Source organism: Lampetra planeri, chromosome 23 (genome assembly GCF_965212315.1).
Source record: "Lampetra planeri chromosome 23, kcLamPlan1.2.h2, whole genome shotgun sequence".
Classification (NCBI taxonomy): domain Eukaryota; kingdom Metazoa; phylum Chordata; class Hyperoartia; order Petromyzontiformes; family Petromyzontidae; genus Lampetra; species Lampetra planeri.
In genome coordinates this window covers 5,673,166-5,683,390 of record NC_136129.1, presented here as the reverse complement: position 1 = coordinate 5,683,390, position 10,225 = coordinate 5,673,166, and the positions used below count along the sequence as shown (strand labels likewise).

Sequence of the window (10,225 nt, the reverse complement as noted above, 5' to 3'; positions counted from 1 at the left end):
GTGAGTTTCATGGACCACAAGCTTAGGAAATGTCTCAAACTAATATGTGCATTGAGTGAAGCTGCACGGTTTGGATGTGGGCCCTCTTTTGCCTATGACAGCTGGTAATCCTGCAGTATTTGTTTCAGAAGCTTGACTTCTGATGAGACCTGGAAATCCAAAACCGTCCAAAAGCTTGCTTGCTTAAACATGCCGTTTGATAATATTTGTCTGGGAAGTGTATACGTCAGTCAGTGGACTTAAACATGTTTTTCTTCTTCATAGGTGGAGACAACAGAGTGATGGTTAGATAACGCTGTTTATCAAATTGTAGGGTGTTATTACTGAGGCGCACACACAATTTGTTGGAGGCAACACGTTTAATAAACAATCTCACTGCTCACTGAGTCCTATCGTTAAGTGTGGCTATGCTGTCATAGACTATTCGCTATGTGTGTATGAGTTAGCGAAGCGAACAGGCCAGCTAACATCTACGTTGACTGACCCTCGATCCTCAGCTAAACTCCACGGCGAACGGCGAGCGAAGACCGAAGAGCTACGACCCCTTGAGTCGATCCCCACAACGAGCCTCGAATCCCCTCGGCGCTCCCCCTTTATCCCTTGGCCGCCGCCTCGCCCCGCCCTCGGACACGCCCCCTGCCGTATCAAGCCCGGAGCTCCCCGCTCCCGGTCATGTGTCCTTCAGCCCTCCAATGGAGGCTCCCGGCGCCCAGCGCCCCTCCAGCTCTGTGGCTGGCGCAACACACAAAGAGACCTTTAATTGTGTCTCTACACAATCCCTGGAGTGGGATACATGCCTCGACCGAGTCAGGTAACTTGGGCTACTTGCCCCCAAATGTAAAGCCGAGAAGTAGAGAGCGGGTCTCAGGTCTTCCTTCGCAATCAGATTCTTAAAACATCGGCAAGCTGGGTTCGGGAAACGTTTCTCCACCATTCACCACAGACAAATAAATCAGACTCTAAAAAAATCCCCATGAAATATAGATGGCATGCCTGGTAACTGTCTGGTCATCCTCACCTCGAAATAAAAATAAACATGGTTATGTTCCTTCTTTCATATAAAAGTAGCTGTTTTGTCTCTGAGCTGCAGCTGTGTCTGGAGGAAAGATGCACGTGACGTTGGCAGCGAGAGGTGCAGCAATGCATCGATTCGTCCGATCGATATCCGTTGCTGAGCTCGTGGATGCGTACGTGGGATTTGTACGATTCCATGCGTAAGAAGTTGTTTCCTTTTTGTAGAAATTTGTAGCTGCTGTATTTCGTTCCAACAACGCACCCCGCTTCTTTGACAATGTCCACAGCGATGCAGTCTGCATCCGGAGGAGCTCTCCCCGTCTGCATTATGTGAAGGGCAGAGAGTTTACTTCTTCCAAGTGTGACGCCTGGATCTTCCTCCTCATCATCTCAGAAACGGGGGTTGGTTCCTGCGGTATATCACTTGGTTTCTATATTTTTTTTCAGAGGTGGGACAAAGTCATTGTTATGCAAGTCCAAGTCGAGTCGCAAGTCATCAAATTCATGACTCGAGTCTGACTCGAGTCCAAGTCACATGACTCGAGTCCACATCTCATAGGTGGGACAAAGTCATTGTTATGCAAGTCCAAGTCGAGTCGCAAGTCATCAAATTCATGACTCGAGTCTGACTCGAGTCCAAGTCACATGACTCGAGTCCACACCTCTGTTTTTTTTTATATTACATTTCCATCGTGTTTTATGGACCTAATTTACAACTGTTTACCCATTCTCTATTCACATGGAGATGAATAGGAATAGGTAATAACATTTTGAGGGTAACTCAACCACAATAGCAAGTCGTGTTTAAGAAAGGTTTATTGGTCTACCATTGACCACGTCCAAACTATGAATCGGATTCTTCATAAACCTAACATATATATAGTTACCTGTATCCTTCGGCTGTGTTTGGACTTGTGAAAAAAAGGCATTTGACTGAAAAGGCATTTTAAATTAGTTGCGTTGGTTACTTGCCATGTACACGCGCACGCTGTTCAGGGCGACTTTGTGGAGGCTGGGGGTGGTAAGTAGGGGGGGCAGAACCCATTCAGAATGAGAATCAGAATGTTTATCGATACTGGAGGAATCCGATGAGCTATGAAGCTCTTTTTCACAGATGTCCAGTAGGGGCGGGTAAGAACGTCACAACCACAAACAGTACACATACGAATAAAATTGAACCATCCCCATCCTACCAAACAAAGCCCACTGAGGTATTAACTTAGTTTTCAGAAGCGACCTGGCCACAAATGATATCTCAACAAAGTGGTCCATCATTTGGACATTTATAGCACCAAAATAGTCTAAATACTTTCAATCGTCAGTGATGTTAGCCGTGGCATCACTGCTTACTCCCCCCATAAAGTTAACATGTTACAATACTCTTTGGACAAAAAAAAAACACGACTTCAGTTTTTTGTTAAACAATAAAACTATCAATAGCAACTTGAACAACAACTAAAACGTCACTGGCAGATGTTGCAGAGAAATGGTGTGTGTGTGTGCGCGCGCGTATATGCAGTAGCTGCTTGCTGCAAATGTGTTGTCCGGGCGTGTTTATTTTTTCGAAAGCGTTTGCAGTGCGAATGGCAGCGGCTGAAGGAAGGAGACGTTTAAACTTTCCAGAGAAAGACAAATGGCAACCGAGTGCAAGTGGTTTTAATTCGAAACCAAACAGTCATCTCGTGCCGTCTTCTTCCCTACTATTGTTTGCTGAGATTCATGGACATGGCAAGACGCGATCACTCACTCAATAGTCCCTAGTTTCTCACTTGTCTTCCCCCCCATTCCCGTTCAGTCGAATTGTGCTTTCGTGTTGCGAGAAGAAAAATCCATTTGGAATTATTGCAGAGCGGCGCGCTCCGTATTGTCTGAAAACTGCTGCGGAAGACATTTTTCACAGAACGACTCCAGAAAAAAAATATTTCAAGCGGCCTTTAAAAAAAGAATATTTTACACAATAGAGGTAGTACTCACCCATACACCCTGCTTTGATATTGTCTCTTGGAGTTGGAATGTCAAGTTAAAGGGCAAAAGCAAACGTATTGATTGTTTTTTTGTGGTCTGACTTGGACCATCAGCTCTTGAGAACCCCTGTTTATAATCACAGCGAGGATGAAATCCAACACTCGAACCCTCATTTCACGTGATACTTTGACAACCTAGAATAAGGGAGCCTCTAGAGCAAGTGGTTCTTAACCTTTACTGCAGCCTTGCACCCCTTTGGTTCTCAATCGTAAAAAATATATATATGTTAACACATATGTTTTGATATAAAAAAAAAGTAATTGTACTGACGTGCCCGTGCTTAATTTGAGTTTTCGATTATTTACCTTCTAAAAAAATAATCTGGCATGTCTCGCACCCCCAGAAAGGGCATCTCGCACACCCAGGAGGTGAGTGTGCCCCAGGTTAAGAAACCACTGCTCTAGGACCTCAGCATTGCACGCTCTCAATTGTCTCACTCTTTCCTAATTGTCCGCGGCCCCTTTGGCTTTCGAACTGACTCCCAAGGAGTTATTCTCTGAACCTCAGCAACCCTGCGGGTGCCATAGTGTGGTGTGGATCGCTAAGCCTTCGGCATTTCCTCCTTGAGCAGTCGTAACACACAGCGAGCTTTTTAAGCGCACTCACCACTGAGACTTCGAGCCTTACGTCATTTCATTTTTTTTTCTTCAAGGAGGGGAGGCAGATGGATCTGGGGAATGGGTGGGGAGGGTGTGGAAAGTGGGGGGAGGGGGGGTGTCTGTGTTTGGAGGAGAGTCGAGGGAGTCACAGAGAAGACGGTGGGTGGGAGGGAACGAAGGGTGGCCGTGTGTGTCGGGTGGGGGGTAGAGAGCGAGAGAGAGTGAGTTTGGAAACACTCAGCATCCCATAAATTTGACCTATTCATAAGCCGTCTTTGGAAAGAGCGAGAGAGAGACCCCTTCTGAACGGCCTAGACGCCACTAGCCCCGAGACCCATCGCCTGTCTCCTCACTCTGACTTCCACGCTCCACCACCCCGGGTAAGGAGAATGCGATGCCTGGCATTTTGCAATGTGAGTTAACAGTGGGTGTGTGCACGGAGATTCCCCAGCCTCGGCTGCCTCGAGGTGAGATGGCATCACCCCGAAGATGGGCAGTGGTAGGTGGTCGGTGGATATTAATGTTGCCCTAAGCGTGTATGAATTATTGTTTTAAAAATTATAATTATAAGACGCACTTTGCCCATCCACCCTTCTCCCCTGTGTCTTTTTTTTGTTAAAATTGCATTTGGGGATGCGACTTATAATCCGGCATGAACTCGCGTGAGTGACTGAGTGACCATATTTGTATAACTCTGTGGACACAAGCCGCGAGTTACTTTGGGGCGCGTCTTTCGGATAATCCGATAAGAGCACGGAGCGCCGTCCATAGAACAATGGGGGGACGTGAAGACGTCAGTCACTATTGATCAGCCATTTCTCCTGGATAGTTAAACGGGGGTTTATGTATTCTTTTTTTAACCTGGCCGTTACGGGCCGACTGGGTGATAAAAACTGAGTGTAGGTTTATGGGTCCTCTTAAAATATACATGTGCAGTACTGTATATGTTAGAGTGTTCGATATAATAGACCCCCTTCTGCCAGCAGTGGCATTGAGTTAACAATTGCAGGGCTGCGCCTTCATCTATTTTTATCTACTGTTATTCATTTTGCTTTTCTACGCAGCATACCCGCGCCAGGTACGTGTTAAGGTGGTGCTGTCGAAATGGATGCGAAGAGATTAACTTGAAAGCGTATACGTTTTATGCGGTCAAGAGACTTAAGTATATCGAATTCACAAAGCTTATACAGCTGCATCTCTTTTTTTTTCTCTCTCCCCACATCAGCATAGCATATAGATTACATCAGCTGAGTGCCTAGCGCTAACATGTGGGCGTGTTTACATAGCATAGTCTGTGGAGCTTCGTGTAAGCAAGCTGTTTGGTCACATAGAGTTTCTCCGAATGGTGTCATGTTAAACAGAAAAAAAAAACAGGTCGGTGATTTCGTGAGCAAATGAGCGTCTAGGCAAGTGCTCCCCTCCTGCTCAGAGACGGCCTGAGCCAGTGGGTGGAAATTCCACATTCCTAGGACGACCGATTATATTATTAATCCGCCCCCCCCCCCCACAAGGTGGTACTTATTTTATCGACCCCCCACCCCGCACAGATTTTCCCCGTCCGCAACCAGGATTTGAACTTGCGCATCGCAATAGCGCTGAGCCACCTGGCCGGTCGATGTCACGGAAGGGCTTGAGCGATTTTAGTGACGGTGCAGAAAGGGCTGCTGCCCGCTCACTGTGTTGGCATCGGCGTCGCGCTCAACGGCAGGAGAAGAATTGCCGTGCGCGTGTGAGTGAGTGTGTACACGTGCGTGTATGTGTGAGTGAGTGTGTACACGCGTGTGTGAGTGAGTGAGTGTGTACACACGCGTGTGTGTGAGTGAGTGTGTACACGCGTGTGTGTGTGTGTGAGAGTGAGTGTGTACACACGCGTGTGTGTGTGTGAGTGTATACACACGTGCGCGTGTGTGTGTGTGAGTGTGTACACGTGTGTGTGTGTGAGTGTGTACACGCGCGTGTGTGTGTGTGAGTGAGTGGGGAGTGCGCTGCGCTATGAACCCGGCGACCCGAGTTCGATTCCCGCTCACGGCCAACACAGGTGACGATTATCTGAACCGATCTTGGGCCTCCTCCCCTAGGTCGTCTCAGCCTCAAATGAGCACCTGGTGCGGTGTGTAAACATCGCCACCGGGGAGACAAAGGCGGCCGGGCGTGGTGTTGGCCACCCACCCTCTCTTGTCCCGTGCCGGCCTCCATAGGTGCTCACTAACAGCACTTGCCCCAACAGTCTGTTAAGGCAATTACTGGGGATCTTTGTCTATGTTTAGCATGCGGATTACATGGATTTACACGGTTAAGTCTGACCCCTGCCCTGTGAGTGAAACGAATCGACGTTCCCCGGTGATAAATCTTAGGAGGGCACAAGTTTGAGGGCGGGTAAAAAAAACGGGTAGGTTTTCGAATGTCTTTAATTGTGAGCACCAATTGTACGGTTTTTATACCAAATGTCAGCTTCATAGCCCTTCCGTGGAACATCCTTGTACGAATTAGATGCGCAAGAAGCCGACTGTAAAATACATATATAATTTTGCCACGATCATCACCATCAGCCATGTTCAATCCACTGCTGGATTCAGGGACTTCTTCCCAAGTGGCCTCTGTATCACACGATCCAGCGATGCATAATCATGCTCAACCCAGGTCCGAATGAGCAGAACTCACAGTCGTGCATTTGTATAAAAACGATACACGTCTGTCAGTGCTCATCATCACTTGTCATTTCCGAGACTCCACGGGAAATTCCACAGTACTATGGCCGGCACTTATCTCTGGCGACGGTGGGACTGGATGCAGAATGTATGAAATGCACTTATCACAAATAGCTTTTCAAAGAGAACTTATCACAGGTGTGCAATGATTTGGTTTAACAAGGTTGCAAAGCTTTGGTTGTGCAATATTATCGAGGGTCAGATTAATGGGGTCGTAGGTGAGAGGGTGAGCACTTCTCGAAGTGTGCTGGGGTGCAATGTAATGCATGAGGCTGTAAATACAGAAGCGTGCCAAGCCTTGCTGTGCAGTATAAACGCTCATGCCAAGAATATCTTAACCACATCCTTTAAAATAAGATTAAGTTGAAAAAAACCCCGCTGTGGTAGTCGGACTTTAACCAAAATCATCCGCAATAGCGATGCATTTGATCTCATCAGCTCTGGAAAGCCAAGCAGAGTTTGAACCTGGATCGCGCTTTGCTTGGATGGGTGACCGCCACGCATCACAAAACGGATTTTGGGTTAGACCAGGGGGTCGGCAACGGAAAACACCAGTTGAGCCATTTTTGGTTTGTTCCGAATTTAATATCTCACGAGCCGCAATGCACTGTGGTGAATACGAAACGGTGATCCTTCTCTTTTTACACGCTTTCTTTTAACTCACTCTGTTGTTGTCGTTGTTGTATCCTCAAATATTGTAACTCAATTTTAACCCACTTCCCAATGTGGTATCGACTGCAAACTTGGTATACTTAAGTAATACTGATGACAATACTATATTCTATCATAAAAAAAAAAATTAACATTCTTTTTTATTAGTTAGGTTTCGGCTTGGATTTAATTGTCCACGGTCAACTGACGTTGACTGTAATTGGCCACGGTCCATTACGCTATGGTAAGCTTCGGGGCCACTTCCTGGAGTCATGGAGTTCTGCCATTACTAGCACACAGGGGCGGTTTCTTCATTAGGGCGATTGGGCGACGCACCACCAATGTCATTCAACCACAGAGTCACGCTAGCCGTCACTGTGCCTCTGGATATAGTCCAATCAGCATCATGCTACGTTCTGTGGAGTACCGCCTCTTTTTGGGCGATTTCCCTCCAGCTGAGAATCGCCCCGAGTGGTCCCATAGACTTGCATTCAAAGATGTTTTTTTTCGAACGGGGGCGCTGCAATGCATTCTCTATGGTTTCCGGGAGGGCTCGCCCTAACGTGCTTACGTCATCATACGTGCTTACGTCATCATACGTAAGCACGTTTCATCCAACAATATAATTTGTCGCCACCTAGTGGAATCTTTAATAAAATAAACTTGAGTGGTTTGTTTTAATAGTGAGTATAGAAACAAACAAGATGTATTGTAAGAGTCACTTTATTTTTCATTAATATTAAAGAAGTGAAGTTGTCTTTACATGCTTAAGCTGTTAATTTATCCATTGCATGGGTGGACCTTATCCTTATCAATCATCCAGACATTTGCCCCCCCTGAGAGATTTTGCAGGAGCCGCCACTGCTAGTACATTTCATAAAAGCGTGTTTTAAAAAAAGTTTTTTAAAAATATTACTTATGTTGTTTAATAAGAAACGCCACACGAAGCGATCACTTAAAGAGGGCCACCGTGCGGGCGACGGAGGCGCAGGTTGCAAAACGAGCGGGCGGGACAATGCATCCGCCGCACGCATGTGCTCTGCGTGATGTCACCGATAATAATAATTAAAAACAATAATTTGTTTATTCACCACACGCGAAGTGAGACAAAGCAGCCGACACGCCGCGGCTGCGTACATCAAGTAAACAATATAAATAATTAAAATGTACTGTACAGTATTCCCTCGTTATTCATGAACTTGCTTTCCGCGAATCGTGTCTGGAACTCTTCACGACTGCATCGAGAGAAAAATAAAATGATGCGATGAAGTGATGAGAGAGAGAGAGTATGATGCGAGAAAGTGGTGAGATGGAAGTTATGTGTTTTTTTAAAATGATAATTTACATGTATTTAATCATTTAAAACCTCGTGCCACGGCAGATCTCTCGCCTACTTCAGCAGTTTTTTCTTGCTGTGGTTGTCCCACCTGATGACGATTGCTTGTGTTGCGATTGAAACGTCGTGATCTATTATTTTTTCTACCTACGTGACTTTACCGAAAGAACCAAAGAGCATGTATTTAATAGCTGACGTCTTTATTTAAGGCCATTCATTAAAACGGTTTTCCGAGGCCAAGATCATTATCCGTGAAACTTGGCGAGACCCGCACGAGTGTGGCGAGACTCTCCCATCCAGCAGTGGAGGTCGACAAAACGGGCTGCAGACGATACTCCCATGAGTGTTGCTCACGGGTCGGCAAGCCAGTCGTCTCGACGTCCCCACCGAAAGCACGGCGCGATTCAAGGTGTTACGACCGCTCCGTGAGCACACAATCCCGCCGTTCAGTGTAGCTGCCACCGCAGGCTTTGCCCTCAGGTGTTCAGTGTAGAACCCGGCAAGCTGCGGCGAATAGCGTGGAAAATAGGTGACGCGGCGAGGTCAATTGTGGGTATACTCACCGGGACTCTGCGGTGTTGCCATCGCCAGCTGTGTGACTGCCCAAGAAAAGCCCTGCTGAACGGCGATAGCAAAATGCGCCTTTTTGCTGCAGTGATTTTTATTAAAGGGCGCCAAAGTCTCCTGGAGTTACGCAATAAGAGATAGTCGTGTGTAGCTCTTTGTTGATCCACTGCTGGATGAAAGCCTCCCTTACCCCCCCCCGCACGCCCACACCGTGTTGTCGGTCATGCGGGATGTTTGAATATATTTCGCCACGCAGGATTGTGTGGTTCAGTGAAGGGGGGCACCCTGGGCTGGCTCGGATACCACTCGCCACTGGTGTTAGCCATGGTGGGGAGTCGAACTCAGGTCCACGCGAGCCACTGGGCCCCCAGCTTAAAACCCACAGCGATGCATCGTCGTGCAATAATGACAACGCCTTTCCCTAATTTATCCAGGAAACCCTCACTTGAGTCTCAAGGCAATTTTTTCGTCCACTTCAGGGTCTTGCATTGGGGATGCTTGGCCAGTCCCATTAACGAGTAGTTTGGCTTCTCGTGGGATGAAACTGGAGTGGCCTGGAAAAAAAACCACGCGTATGAGGGATAATGGTCGAAGCTTCACACATATAGAACTATGAAGCTAATTGCTGTGCCTTCATATCTCTGAGCCATCTATGATCCCAAGCCTACAAGACCTCATATTTCCAGGCAGTCTCCCATGCAAATATTGGCAAAGGGTCAACCCTACCTCTGAGCGGTAGTGTAGTGGTTAGCGTGCTGCGCTACGAACCCGGCTACCCGAGTTCGATTCCCGCTCACAGCCAACACCAGTGACGATTATCTGAACTGGTCCTGGGCCGCCCCTAGGTTGACTCAGCCTAAAATGAGTACCTGGCACGGTATCTAATCACCATCAGGGAGACATAAGGCGTGGTGCTGGCCACCCACTACCTCGTGCACCGTACCGACCTTCGTAGGTGCTCACGAACAGCACTTGCCCCAACAGTCTGTTGAGGCTATACGGGGGATCGTTGTCTTTGCTGTGTCGCTGTCCCCACGCTATTCGGCGCGGTGTCCGACGTCGGTGCGAAGAAGCTCCCCATCGCGTGGAAGGAAACCGCCGGATAATTATTTTTCCCCCCGCCCCAACGGCTGCGTGGCAACACCCCGACTAAAAAAAACGCGCCGGTGAGAGCCGTGCGGCAGCGCAACCACGAGAGCCTCCACGGTTGCGCTGCGCCGCAAAGTCGCCTCGCTTGCTGAGCGAGCTGGGTAAGTGGGCCCACCAGGTAGGCGGTGGGTGAGAAGACGGCTGACTCGGATCATTCGCGACGAGTTGGGTGAGAA

At 47.7% G+C, this 10,225-nt stretch overlaps 1 protein-coding gene across 2 annotated transcripts in view; it reads left to right on the top strand.

The window, feature by feature from the left end:
- The first annotated feature begins 3,868 nt into the window (after positions 1–3,868).
- Positions 3,869–10,225, top strand: part of LOC144726306 (collagen alpha-1(XII) chain-like) — a 132,459-nt gene continuing 126,102 nt past the window's right edge. For both annotated transcript variants that reach the window (XR_013587264.1, XM_078604899.1), the window contains exon 1: positions 3,869–4,018. The gene's annotated coding sequence lies outside the window, so the exon portion shown is untranslated. The remainder of the gene's footprint in view (positions 4,019–10,225) is intronic.